Below are 10000 nucleotides of genomic sequence, written 5' to 3' on the forward strand. Positions count from 1 at the left end.
ACCAGACATAGGAGTCCTGAATGGGCCCACCAGTCTTATATATCTCGCATGATCGAGCCTGATCGAGCGATGAGCGTGGTATCATGTTGCAAGTGGCTGCATGGCTTAGCTTACTAAATGCAAATGCATAAGAGTAATATTCTTAGCATTCCTAGAGCCTACGGCCACACCACACTGAATGCACCCGATCTCGTCTGATCTCGGAAGTTAAGCAGTGTCAGGCCTAGTTAGTACCTGGATGGGAGACCGCCTGGGAATACCAGGTGCTGTAGGCTTTTTTGTGCTCCAAGTTCAGGAAGTGAGCCCTTTCTCAATTGCCTTTTAAAACTGCAAGGTCTAGCCGACTAGATGCTTAAAAGTACAACACTCACTAGGCCCAGAGCCTACGGCCACACCACACTGAATGCGCCTGATCTCGTCTGATCTCAGAAGCTAAGCAGTGTCGGGCCTAGTTAGTACCTGGATGGGAGACCGCCTGGGAATACCAGGTGCTGTAGGCTTTTTTGTACTCCAAGTTCAGGAAGTGAGCCATTTCTCAATTGCCTTTCAAAACTGCAAGGTCTAGCCGACTAGATGCTTAAAAGTACAAAACTCACTAGGCCCAGAGCCTACGGCCACACCACACTGAATGCGCCCAATCTCGTCTGATCTCGGAAGCTAAGCAGTGTCGGGCCTAGTTAGTACCTGGATGGGAGACCACCTGGGAATACCAGGTGCTGTAGGCTTTTTTGTGCTCCAAGTTCAGGAAGTGAGCCATTTCACAATTGCCTTTCAAAACTGCAAGGTCTAGCCGACTAGATGCTTAAAAGTACAAACTCACTAGGCCCAGAGCCTACGGCCACACCACACTGAATGCGCCCGATCTCGGAAGCTAAGCAGGGTCGGGCCTAGTTAGTACCTGGATGGGAGACCGCCTGGGAATACCAGGTGCTGTAGGCTTTTTTGTGCTCCAAGTTCAGGAAGTGAGCCATTTCTCAATTGCCTTTCAAAATTGCAAGGTCTAGCTGACTAGATGCTTAAAAGTACAAAACTCACTAGGCCCAGAGCCTACGGCCACACCACACTGATTGCGCCCGATCTCGTCTGATCTCGGAAGCTAAGCAGTGTCGGGCCTCGTTAGTACCTGGATGGGAGACCGCCTGGGAATACCAGGTGCTGTAGGCTTTTTTGTGCTCCAAGTTCAGGAAGTGAGCCATTTCTCAATTGCCTTTCAAAACTGCAAGGTCTAGCTGACTAGATGCTTAAAAGTACAAAACTCACTAGGCCCAGAGCCTACGGCCACACCACACTGATTGCGCCCGATCTCGTCTGATCTCGGAAGCTAAGCAGTGTCGGGCCTAGTTAGTACCTGGATGGGAGACCACCTGGGAATACCAGGTGCTGTAGGCTTTTTTGTGCTCCAAGTTCAGGAAGTGAGCCATTTCACAATTGCCTTTCAAAACTGCAAGGTCTAGCCGACTAGATGCTTAAAAGTACAAAACTCACTAGGCCCAGAGCCTACGGCCACACCACACTGAATGCGCCCGATCTCGGAAGCTAAGCAGGGTCGGGCCTAGTTAGTACCTGGATGGGAGACCGCCTGGGAATACCAGGTGCTGTAGGCTTTTTTGTGCTCCAAGTTCAGGAAGTGAGCCATTTCTCAATTGCCTTTCAAAATTGCAAGGTCTAGCTGACTAGATGCTTAAAAGTACAAAACTCACTAGGCCCAGAGCCTACGGCCACACCACACTGATTGCGCCCGATCTCGTCTGATCTCGGAAGCTAAGCAGTGTCGGGCCTCGTTAGTACCTGGATGGGAGACCGCCTGGGAATACCAGGTGCTGTAGGCTTTTTTGTGCTCCAAGTTCAGGAAGTGAGCCATTTCTCAATTGCCTTTCAAAACTGCAAGGTCTAGCTGACTAGATGCTTAAAAGTACAAAACTCACTAGGCCCAGAGCCTACGGCCACACCACACTGAATGCGCCCGATCTCGGAAGCTAAGCAGGGTCGGGCCTAGTTAGTACCTGGATGGGAGACCGCCTGGGAATACCAGGTGCTGTAGGCTTTTTTGTGCTCCAAGTTCAGGAAGTGAGCCCTTTCTCAATTGCCTTTTAAAACTGCAAGGTCTAGCCGACTAGATGCTTAAAAGTACAAAACTCACTAGGCCCAGAGCCTACGGCCACACCACACTGAATGTGCCTGATCTCGTCTGATCTCAGAAGCTAAGCAGTGTCGGGCCTAGTTAGTACCTGGATGGAAGACCGCCTGGGAATACCAGGTGCTGTAGGCTTTTTTGTACTCCAAGTTCAGGAAGTGAGCCATTTCTCAATTGCCTTTCAAAACTGCAAGGTCTAGCCGACTAGATGCTTAAAAGTACAAAACTCACAAGAACCAGAGCCTACGGCCACACCACACTGAATGCGCCCGATCTCGTCTGATCTCGGAAGCTAAGCAGTGTCGGGCCTCGTTAGTACCTGGATGGGAGACTGCCTGGGAATACCAGGTGCTGTAGGCTTTTTTGTGCTCCAAGTTCAGGAAGTGAGCCATTTCTCAATTGCCTTTCAAAACTGCAAGGTCTAGCTGACTAGATGCTTAAAAGTACAAAACTCACTAGGCCCAGAGCCTACGGCCACACCACACTGATTGCGCCCGATCTCGTCTGATCTCGGAAGCTAAGCAGTGTCGGGCCTAGTTAGTACCTGGATGGGAGACCACCTGGGAATACCAGGTGCTGTAGGCTTTTTTGTGCTCCAAGTTCAGGAAGTGAGCCATTTCACAATTGCCTTTCAAAACTGCAAGGTCTAGCCGACTAGATGCTTAAAAGTACAAAACTCACTAGGCCCAGAGCCTACGGCCACACCACACTGAATGTGCCCGATCTCGGAAGCTAAGCAGGGTCAGGCCTAGTTAGTACCTGGATGGGAGACTGCCTGGGAATACCAGGTGCTGTAGGCTTTTTTGTGCTCCATGATTAGTAATTGCGCAACTTCTCAATTATTTTTCAAATTTGGTATGTTTCCAAAATAATTGTATCCCGTTTTATAGCGGAAATGTTGGACAACATCATGAGGGCTGGAGCTACCTTTTTACATAGAATTAGCATACAGGTAGTGTGTTCATGGGTAATAAATCGACTTTCACATGTAATGCAGTACAGAGAATATTGAGTCCTTCAAGAGGCATGAAAGAAAACCATTATTGTGTTGATTGTTCTCTCCACCTCCCTGCAACAGACACAGGATGGATGAATTAAAGTTATCCTACCAGACATAGGAGTCCTGAATGGGCCCACCAGTCTTATATATCTCGCCTGATCGAGCCTGATCGAGCGATGAGCGTGGTATCATGTTGCAAGTGGCTGCATGGCTTAGCTTACTAAATGCAAATGCATAAGAGTAATATTCTTAGCATTCCTAGAGCCTACGGCCACACCACACTGAATGCACCCGATCTCGTCTGATCTCGGAAGTTAAGCAGTGTCAGGCCTAGTTAGTACCTGGATGGGAGACCGCCTGGGAATACCAGGTGCTGTAGGCTTTTTTGTGCTCCAAGTTCAGGAAGTGAGCCCTTTCTCAATTGCCTTTTAAAACTGCAAGGTCTAGCCGACTAGATGCTTAAAAGTACAACACTCACTAGGCCCAGAGCCTACGGCCACACCACACTGAATGCGCCTGATCTCGTCTGATCTCAGAAGCTAAGCAGTGTCGGGCCTAGTTAGTACCTGGATGGGAGACCGCCTGGGAAAACCAGGTGCTGTAGGCTTTTTTGTACTCCAAGTTCAGGAAGTGAGCCATTTCTCAATTGCCTTTCAAAACTGCAAGGTCTAGCCGACTAGATGCTTAAAAGTACAAAACTCACTAGGCCCAGAGCCTACGGCCACACCACACTGAATGCGCCCAATCTCGTCTGATCTCGGAAGCTAAGCAGTGTCGGGCCTAGTTAGTACCTGGATGGGAGACCACCTGGGAATACCAGGTGCTGTAGGCTTTTTTGTGCTCCAAGTTCAGGAAGTGAGCCATTTCACAATTGCCTTTCAAAACTGCAAGGTCTAGCCGACTAGATGCTTAAAAGTACAAACTCACTAGGCCCAGAGCCTACGGCCACACCACACTGAATGCGCCCGATCTCGGAAGCTAAGCAGCGTCGGGCCTAGTTAGTACCTGGATGGGAGACCGCCTGGGAATACCAGGTGCTGTAGGCTTTTTTGTGCTCCAAGTTCAGGAAGTGAGCCATTTCTCAATTGCCTTTCAAAATTGCAAGGTCTAGCTGACTAGATGCTTAAAAGTACAAAACTCACTAGGCCCAGAGCCTACGGCCACACCACACTGATTGCGCCCGATCTCGTCTGATCTCGGAAGCTAAGCAGTGTTGGGCCTCGTTAGTACCTGGATGGGAGACCGCCTGGGAATACCAGGTGCTGTAGGCTTTTTTGTGCTCCAAGTTCAGGAAGTGAGCCATTTCTCAATTGCCTTTCAAAACTGCAAGGTCTAGCTGACTAGATGCTTAAAAGTACAAAACTCACTAGGCCCAGAGCCTACGGCCACACCACACTGATCTCGGAAGCTAAGCAGTGTCAGGCCTAGTTAGTACCTGGATGGGAGACCACCTGGGAATACCAGGTGCTGTAGGCTTTTTTGTGCTCCAAGTTCAGGAAGTGAGCCATTTCACAATTGCCTTTCAAAACTGCAAGGTCTAGCCGACTAGATGCTTAAAAGTACAAAACTCACTAGGCCCAGAGCCTACGGCCACACCACACTGAATGCGCCCGATCTCGGAAGCTAAGCAGGGTCAGGCCTAGTTAGTACCTGGATGGGAGACTGCCTGGGAATACCAGGTGCTGTAGGCTTTTTTGTGCTCCATGATTAGTAATTGCGCAACTTCTCAATTATTTTTCAAATTTGGTATGTTTCCAAAATAATTGTATCCCGTTTTATAGCGGAAATGTTGGACAACATCATGAGGGCTGGAGCTACCTTTTTACATAGAATTAGCATACAGGTAGTGTGTTCATGGGTAATAAATCGACTTTCACATGTAATGCAGTACAGAGAATATTGAGTCCTTCAAGAGGCATGAAAGAAAACCATTATTGTGTTGATTGTTCTCTCCACCTCCCTGCAACAGACACAGGATGGATGAATTAAAGTTATCCTACCAGACATAGGAGTCCTGAATGGGCCCACCAGTCTTATATATCTCGCCTGATCGAGCCTGATCGAGCGATGAGCGTGGTATCATGTTGCAAGTGGCTGCATGGCTTAGCTTACTAAATGCAAATGCATAAGAGTAATATTCTTAGCATTCCTAGAGCCTACGGCCACACCACACTGAATGCACCCGATCTCGACTGATCTCGGAAGTTAAGCAGTGTCAGGCCTAGTTAGTACCTGGATGGGAGACCGCCTGGGAATACCAGGTGCTGTAGGCTTTTTTGTGCTCCAAGTTCAGGAAGTGAGCCCTTTCTCAATTGCCTTTTAAAACTGCAAGGTCTAGCCGACTAGATGCTTAAAAGTACAACACTCACTAGGCCCAGAGCCTACGGCCACACCACACTGAATGCGCCTGATCTTGTCTGATCTCAGAAGCTAAGCAGTGTCGGGCCTAGTTAGTACCTGGATGGGAGACCGCCTGGGAATACCAGGTGCTGTAGGCTTTTTTGTACTCCAAGTTCAGGAAGTGAGCCATTTCTCAATTGCCTTTCAAAACTGCAAGGTCTAGCCGACTAGATGCTTAAAAGTACAAAACTCACTAGGCCCAGAGCCTACGGCCACACCACACTGAATGCGCCCAATCTCGTCTGATCTCGGAAGCTAAGCAGTGTCGGGCCTAGTTAGTACCTGGATGGGAGACCACCTGGGAATACCAGGTGCTGTAGGCTTTTTTGTGCTCCAAGTTCAGGAAGTGAGCCATTTCACAATTGCCTTTCAAAACTGCAAGGTCTAGCCGACTAGATGCTTAAAAGTACAAACTCACTAGGCCCAGAGCCTACGGCCACACCACACTGAATGCGCCCGATCTCGGAAGCTAAGCAGGGTCGGGCCTAGTTAGTACCTGGATGGGAGACCGCCTGGGAATACCAGGTGCTGTAGGCTTTTTTGTGCTCCAAGTTCAGGAAGTGAGCCATTTCTCAATTGCCTTTCAAAATTGCAAGGTCTAGCTGACTAGATGCTTAAAAGTACAAAACTCACTAGGCCCAGAGCCTACGGCCACACCACACTGATTGCGCCCGATCTCGTCTGATCTCGGAAGCTAAGCAGTGTCGGGCCTAGTTAGTACCTGGATGGGAGACCACCTGGGAATACCAGGTTCTGTAGGCTTTTTTGTGCTCCAAGTTCAGGAAGTGAGCCATTTCACAATTGCCTTTCAAAACTGCAAGGTCTAGCCGACTAGATGCTTAAAAGTACAAAACTCACTAGGCCCAGAGCCTACGGCCACACCACACTGAATGCGCCCGATCTCGGAAGCTAAGCAGGGTCAGGCCTAGTTAGTACCTGGATGGGAGACTGCCTGGGAATACCAGGTGCTGTAGGCTTTTTTGTGCTCCATGATTAGTAATTGCGCAACTTCTCAATTATTTTTCAAATTTGGTATGTTTCCAAAATAATTGTATCCCGTTTTATAGCGGAAATGTTGGACAACATCATGAGGGCTGGAGCTACCTTTTTACATAGAATTAGCATACAGGTAGTGTGTTCATGGGTAATAAATCGACTTTCACATGTAATGCAGTACAGAGAATATTGAGTCCTTCAAGAGGCATGAAAGAAAACCATTATTGTGTTGATTGTTCTCTCCACCTCCCTGCAACAGACACAGGATGGATGAATTAAAGTTATCCTACCAGACATAGGAGCCCTGAATGGGCCCACCAGTCTTATATATCTCGCCTGATCGAGCCTGATCGAGCGATGAGCGTGGTATCATGTTGCAAGTGGCTGCATGGCTTAGCTTACTAAATGCAAATGCATAAGAGTAATATTCTTAGCATTCCTAGAGCCTACGGCCACACCACACTGAATGCACCCGATCTCGACTGATCTCGGAAGTTAAGCAGTGTCAGGCCTAGTTAGTACCTGGATGGGAGACCGCCTGGGAATACCAGGTGCTGTAGGCTTTTTTGTGCTCCAAGTTCAGGAAGTGAGCCCTTTCTCAATTGCCTTTTAAAACTGCAAGGTCTAGCCGACTAGATGCTTAAAAGTACAAAACTCACTAGGCCCAGAGCCTACGGCCACACCACACTGAATGTGCCCGATCTCGGAAGCTAAGCAGGGTCAGGCCTAGTTAGTACCTGGATGGGAGACTGCCTGGGAATACCAGGTGCTGTAGGCTTTTTTGTGCTCCATGATTAGTAATTGCGCAACTTCTCAATTATTTTTCAAATTTGGTATGTTTCCAAAATAATTGTATCCCGTTTTATAGCGGAAATGTTGGACAACATCATGAGGGCTGGAGCTACCTTTTTACATAGAATTAGCATACAGGTAGTGTGTTCATGGGTAATAAATCGACTTTCACATGTAATGCAGTACAGAGAATATTGAGTCCTTCAAGAGGCATGAAAGAAAACCATTATTGTGTTGATTGTTCTCTCCACCTCCCTGCAACAGACACAGGATGGATGAATTAAAGTTATCCTACCAGACATAGGAGTCCTGAATGGGCCCACCAGTCTTATATATCTCGCCTGATCGAGCCTGATCGAGCGATGAGCGTGGTATCATGTTGCAAGTGGCTGCATGGCTTAGCTTACTAAATGCAAATGCATAAGAGTAATATTCTTAGCATTCCTAGAGCCTACGGCCACACCACACTGAATGCACCCGATCTCGACTGATCTCGGAAGTTAAGCAGTGTCAGGCCTAGTTAGTACCTGGATGGGAGACCGCCTGGGAATACCAGGTGCTGTAGGCTTTTTTGTGCTCCAAGTTCAGGAAGTGAGCCCTTTCTCAATTGCCTTTTAAAACTGCAAGGTCTAGCCGACTAGATGCTTAAAAGTACAAAACTCACTAGGCCCAGAGCCTACGGCCACACCACACTGAATGTGCCTGATCTCGTCTGATCTCAGAAGCTAAGCAGTGTCTGGCCTAGTTAGTACCTGGATGGAAGACCGCCTGGGAATACCAGGTGCTGTAGGCTTTTTTGTACTCCAAGTTCAGGAAGTGAGCCATTTCTCAATTGCCTTTCAAAACTGCAAGATCTAGCCGACTAGATGCTTAAAAGTACAAAACTCACAAGAACCAGAGCCTACGGCCACAGCACACTGAATGCGCCCGATCTCGTCTGATCTCGGAAGCTAAGCAGTGTCGGGCCTCGTTAGTACCTGGATGGGAGACCGCCTGGGAATACCAGGTGCTGTAGGCTTTTTTGTGCTCCAAGTTCAGGAAGTGAGCCATTTCTCAATTGCCTTTCAAAACTGCAAGGTCTAGCTGACTAGATGCTTAAAAGTACAAAACTCACTAGGCCCAGAGCCTACGGCCACACCACACTGATTGCGCCCGATCTCGTCTGATCTCGGAAGCTAAGCAGTGTCGGGCCTCGTTAGTACCTGGATGGGAGACCGCCTGGGAATACCAGGTGCTGTAGGCTTTTTTGTGCTCCAAGTTCAGGAAGTGAGCCATTTCTCAATTGCCTTTCAAAACTGCAAGGTCTAGCTGACTAGATGCTTAAAAGTACAAAACTCACTAGGCCCAGAGCCTACGGCCACACCACACTGATTGCGCCCGATCTCGTCTGATCTCGGAAGCTAAGCAGTGTCGGGCCTAGTTAGTACCTGGATGGGAGACCACCTGGGAATACCAGGTGCTGTAGGCTTTTTTGTGCTCCAAGTTCAGGAAGTGAGCCATTTCACAATTGCCTTTCAAAACTGCAAGGTCTAGCCGACTAGATGCTTAAAAGTACAAAACTCACTAGGCCCAGAGCCTACGGCCACACCACACTGAATGCGCCCGATCTCGGAAGCTAAGCACGGTCAGGCCTAGTTAGTACCTGGATGGGAGACTGCCTGGGAATACCAGGTGCTGTAGGCTTTTTTGTGCCCCATGATTAGTAATTGCGCAACTTCTCAATTATTTTTCAAATTTGGTATGTTTCCAAAATAATTGTATCCCGTTTTATAGCGGAAATGTTGGACAACATCATGAGGGCTGGAGCTACCTTTTTACATAGAATTAGCATACAGGTAGTGTGTTCATGGGTAATAAATCGACTTTCACATGTAATGCAGTACAGAGAATATTGAGTCCTTCAAGAGGCATGAAAGAAAACCATTATTGTGTTGATTGTTCTCTCCACCTCCCTGCAACAGACACAGGATGGATGAATTAAAGTTATCCTACCAGACATAGGAGTCCTGAATGGGCCCACCAGTCTTATATATCTCGCCTGATCGAGCCTGATCGAGCGATGAGCGTGGTATCATGTTGCAAGTGGCTGCATGGCTTAGCTTACTAAATGCAAATGCATAAGAGTAATATTCTTAGCATTCCTAGAGCCTACGGCCACACCACACTGAATGCACCCGATCTCGACTGATCTCGGAAGTTAAGCAGTGTCAGGCCTAGTTAGTACCTGGATGGGAGACCGCCTGGGAATACCAGGTGCTGTAGGCTTTTTTGTGCTCCAAGTTCAGGAAGTGAGCCCTTTCTCAATTGCCTTTTAAAACTGCAAGGTCTAGCCGACTAGATGCTTAAAAGTACAAAACTCACTAGGCCCAGAGCCTACGGCCACACCACACTGAATGTGCCTGATCTCGTCTGATCTCAGAAGGTAAGCAGTGTCGGGCCTAGTTAGTACCTGGATGGAAGACCGCCTGGGAATACCAGGTGCTGTAGGCTTTTTTGTACTCCAAGTTCAGGAAGTGAGCCATTTCTCAATTGCCTTTCAAAACTGCAAGGTCTAGCCGACTAGATGCTTAAAAGTACAAAACTCACAAGAACCAGAGCCTACGGCCACAGCACACTGAATGCGCCCGATCTCGTCTGATCTCGGAAGCTAATCAGTGTCGGGCCTCGTTAGTACCTGG

The 10000-nt window shown here is 48.1% G+C and overlaps 26 non-coding genes and 10 pseudogenes across 26 annotated transcripts in view; all 36 read left to right on the forward strand.

The window, feature by feature from the left end:
• The first annotated feature begins 156 nt into the window (after window positions 1–156).
• On the forward strand, window positions 157–275 carry LOC138548656 (5S ribosomal RNA). Its single transcript, XR_011292449.1, has one exon. It is a non-coding gene; the product is annotated as a 5S ribosomal RNA (ribosomal RNA).
• Window positions 276–381: 106 nt separating this feature from the next.
• Window positions 382–500, forward strand: LOC138538540 (5S ribosomal RNA). The gene has a single exon (XR_011286636.1). It is a non-coding gene; the product is annotated as a 5S ribosomal RNA (ribosomal RNA).
• A 106-nt stretch (window positions 501–606) lies between these two features.
• Window positions 607–725, forward strand: LOC138537650 (5S ribosomal RNA). Its single transcript, XR_011285779.1, has one exon. It is a non-coding gene; the product is annotated as a 5S ribosomal RNA (ribosomal RNA).
• Window positions 726–830: 105 nt separating this feature from the next.
• On the forward strand, window positions 831–939 carry LOC138542811 (5S ribosomal RNA; annotated as a pseudogene).
• A 106-nt stretch (window positions 940–1045) lies between these two features.
• Window positions 1046–1164, forward strand: LOC138536806 (5S ribosomal RNA). Its single transcript, XR_011284969.1, has one exon. It is a non-coding gene; the product is annotated as a 5S ribosomal RNA (ribosomal RNA).
• A 106-nt stretch (window positions 1165–1270) lies between these two features.
• LOC138547297 (5S ribosomal RNA) lies at window positions 1271–1389 on the forward strand. The gene has a single exon (XR_011291142.1). It is a non-coding gene; the product is annotated as a 5S ribosomal RNA (ribosomal RNA).
• Window positions 1390–1495: 106 nt separating this feature from the next.
• LOC138542812 (5S ribosomal RNA) lies at window positions 1496–1604 on the forward strand (annotated as a pseudogene).
• A 106-nt stretch (window positions 1605–1710) lies between these two features.
• LOC138536807 (5S ribosomal RNA) lies at window positions 1711–1829 on the forward strand. The gene has a single exon (XR_011284970.1). It is a non-coding gene; the product is annotated as a 5S ribosomal RNA (ribosomal RNA).
• A 106-nt stretch (window positions 1830–1935) lies between these two features.
• LOC138542813 (5S ribosomal RNA) lies at window positions 1936–2044 on the forward strand (annotated as a pseudogene).
• A 106-nt stretch (window positions 2045–2150) lies between these two features.
• Window positions 2151–2269, forward strand: LOC138539271 (5S ribosomal RNA). Its single transcript, XR_011287343.1, has one exon. It is a non-coding gene; the product is annotated as a 5S ribosomal RNA (ribosomal RNA).
• Window positions 2270–2375: 106 nt separating this feature from the next.
• Window positions 2376–2494, forward strand: LOC138540430 (5S ribosomal RNA). Its single transcript, XR_011288478.1, has one exon. It is a non-coding gene; the product is annotated as a 5S ribosomal RNA (ribosomal RNA).
• A 106-nt stretch (window positions 2495–2600) lies between these two features.
• On the forward strand, window positions 2601–2719 carry LOC138547298 (5S ribosomal RNA). Its single transcript, XR_011291143.1, has one exon. It is a non-coding gene; the product is annotated as a 5S ribosomal RNA (ribosomal RNA).
• A 106-nt stretch (window positions 2720–2825) lies between these two features.
• On the forward strand, window positions 2826–2934 carry LOC138545908 (5S ribosomal RNA; annotated as a pseudogene).
• Window positions 2935–3397: 463 nt separating this feature from the next.
• On the forward strand, window positions 3398–3516 carry LOC138548658 (5S ribosomal RNA). Its single transcript, XR_011292450.1, has one exon. It is a non-coding gene; the product is annotated as a 5S ribosomal RNA (ribosomal RNA).
• A 106-nt stretch (window positions 3517–3622) lies between these two features.
• On the forward strand, window positions 3623–3741 carry LOC138547226 (5S ribosomal RNA). The gene has a single exon (XR_011291074.1). It is a non-coding gene; the product is annotated as a 5S ribosomal RNA (ribosomal RNA).
• A 106-nt stretch (window positions 3742–3847) lies between these two features.
• On the forward strand, window positions 3848–3966 carry LOC138537651 (5S ribosomal RNA). Its single transcript, XR_011285780.1, has one exon. It is a non-coding gene; the product is annotated as a 5S ribosomal RNA (ribosomal RNA).
• Window positions 3967–4071: 105 nt separating this feature from the next.
• On the forward strand, window positions 4072–4180 carry LOC138542768 (5S ribosomal RNA; annotated as a pseudogene).
• A 106-nt stretch (window positions 4181–4286) lies between these two features.
• Window positions 4287–4405, forward strand: LOC138550869 (5S ribosomal RNA). The gene has a single exon (XR_011294611.1). It is a non-coding gene; the product is annotated as a 5S ribosomal RNA (ribosomal RNA).
• Window positions 4406–4716: 311 nt separating this feature from the next.
• LOC138544873 (5S ribosomal RNA) lies at window positions 4717–4825 on the forward strand (annotated as a pseudogene).
• Window positions 4826–5288: 463 nt separating this feature from the next.
• LOC138538034 (5S ribosomal RNA) lies at window positions 5289–5407 on the forward strand. The gene has a single exon (XR_011286148.1). It is a non-coding gene; the product is annotated as a 5S ribosomal RNA (ribosomal RNA).
• A 106-nt stretch (window positions 5408–5513) lies between these two features.
• Window positions 5514–5632, forward strand: LOC138537343 (5S ribosomal RNA). Its single transcript, XR_011285482.1, has one exon. It is a non-coding gene; the product is annotated as a 5S ribosomal RNA (ribosomal RNA).
• A 106-nt stretch (window positions 5633–5738) lies between these two features.
• LOC138537652 (5S ribosomal RNA) lies at window positions 5739–5857 on the forward strand. Its single transcript, XR_011285781.1, has one exon. It is a non-coding gene; the product is annotated as a 5S ribosomal RNA (ribosomal RNA).
• Window positions 5858–5962: 105 nt separating this feature from the next.
• On the forward strand, window positions 5963–6071 carry LOC138542814 (5S ribosomal RNA; annotated as a pseudogene).
• Window positions 6072–6177: 106 nt separating this feature from the next.
• On the forward strand, window positions 6178–6296 carry LOC138540515 (5S ribosomal RNA). Its single transcript, XR_011288559.1, has one exon. It is a non-coding gene; the product is annotated as a 5S ribosomal RNA (ribosomal RNA).
• A 106-nt stretch (window positions 6297–6402) lies between these two features.
• Window positions 6403–6511, forward strand: LOC138544874 (5S ribosomal RNA; annotated as a pseudogene).
• A 463-nt stretch (window positions 6512–6974) lies between these two features.
• On the forward strand, window positions 6975–7093 carry LOC138538035 (5S ribosomal RNA). The gene has a single exon (XR_011286149.1). It is a non-coding gene; the product is annotated as a 5S ribosomal RNA (ribosomal RNA).
• Window positions 7094–7199: 106 nt separating this feature from the next.
• Window positions 7200–7308, forward strand: LOC138545909 (5S ribosomal RNA; annotated as a pseudogene).
• A 463-nt stretch (window positions 7309–7771) lies between these two features.
• On the forward strand, window positions 7772–7890 carry LOC138538036 (5S ribosomal RNA). The gene has a single exon (XR_011286150.1). It is a non-coding gene; the product is annotated as a 5S ribosomal RNA (ribosomal RNA).
• A 106-nt stretch (window positions 7891–7996) lies between these two features.
• Window positions 7997–8115, forward strand: LOC138542427 (5S ribosomal RNA). The gene has a single exon (XR_011290409.1). It is a non-coding gene; the product is annotated as a 5S ribosomal RNA (ribosomal RNA).
• Window positions 8116–8221: 106 nt separating this feature from the next.
• Window positions 8222–8340, forward strand: LOC138541460 (5S ribosomal RNA). Its single transcript, XR_011289466.1, has one exon. It is a non-coding gene; the product is annotated as a 5S ribosomal RNA (ribosomal RNA).
• Window positions 8341–8446: 106 nt separating this feature from the next.
• On the forward strand, window positions 8447–8565 carry LOC138536808 (5S ribosomal RNA). Its single transcript, XR_011284971.1, has one exon. It is a non-coding gene; the product is annotated as a 5S ribosomal RNA (ribosomal RNA).
• Window positions 8566–8671: 106 nt separating this feature from the next.
• LOC138547299 (5S ribosomal RNA) lies at window positions 8672–8790 on the forward strand. Its single transcript, XR_011291144.1, has one exon. It is a non-coding gene; the product is annotated as a 5S ribosomal RNA (ribosomal RNA).
• A 106-nt stretch (window positions 8791–8896) lies between these two features.
• Window positions 8897–9005, forward strand: LOC138546859 (5S ribosomal RNA; annotated as a pseudogene).
• Window positions 9006–9468: 463 nt separating this feature from the next.
• Window positions 9469–9587, forward strand: LOC138538037 (5S ribosomal RNA). The gene has a single exon (XR_011286151.1). It is a non-coding gene; the product is annotated as a 5S ribosomal RNA (ribosomal RNA).
• A 106-nt stretch (window positions 9588–9693) lies between these two features.
• LOC138541669 (5S ribosomal RNA) lies at window positions 9694–9812 on the forward strand. The gene has a single exon (XR_011289671.1). It is a non-coding gene; the product is annotated as a 5S ribosomal RNA (ribosomal RNA).
• A 106-nt stretch (window positions 9813–9918) lies between these two features.
• Window positions 9919–10000, forward strand: part of LOC138542409 (5S ribosomal RNA) — a 119-nt gene continuing 37 nt past the window's right edge. Inside the window, exon 1 of the ribosomal RNA XR_011290392.1 lies at window positions 9919–10000. This exon is cut by the window's right edge and continues 37 nt beyond it. This is a non-coding gene — a ribosomal RNA (5S ribosomal RNA).

The sequence above is a fragment of the Ambystoma mexicanum genome, unplaced genomic scaffold (assembly GCF_040938575.1).
Source record: "Ambystoma mexicanum isolate Mex_15411 unplaced genomic scaffold, UKY_AmexF1_1 Mex_scaf10, whole genome shotgun sequence".
Classification (NCBI taxonomy): Eukaryota; Metazoa; Chordata; class Amphibia; order Caudata; family Ambystomatidae; genus Ambystoma; species Ambystoma mexicanum.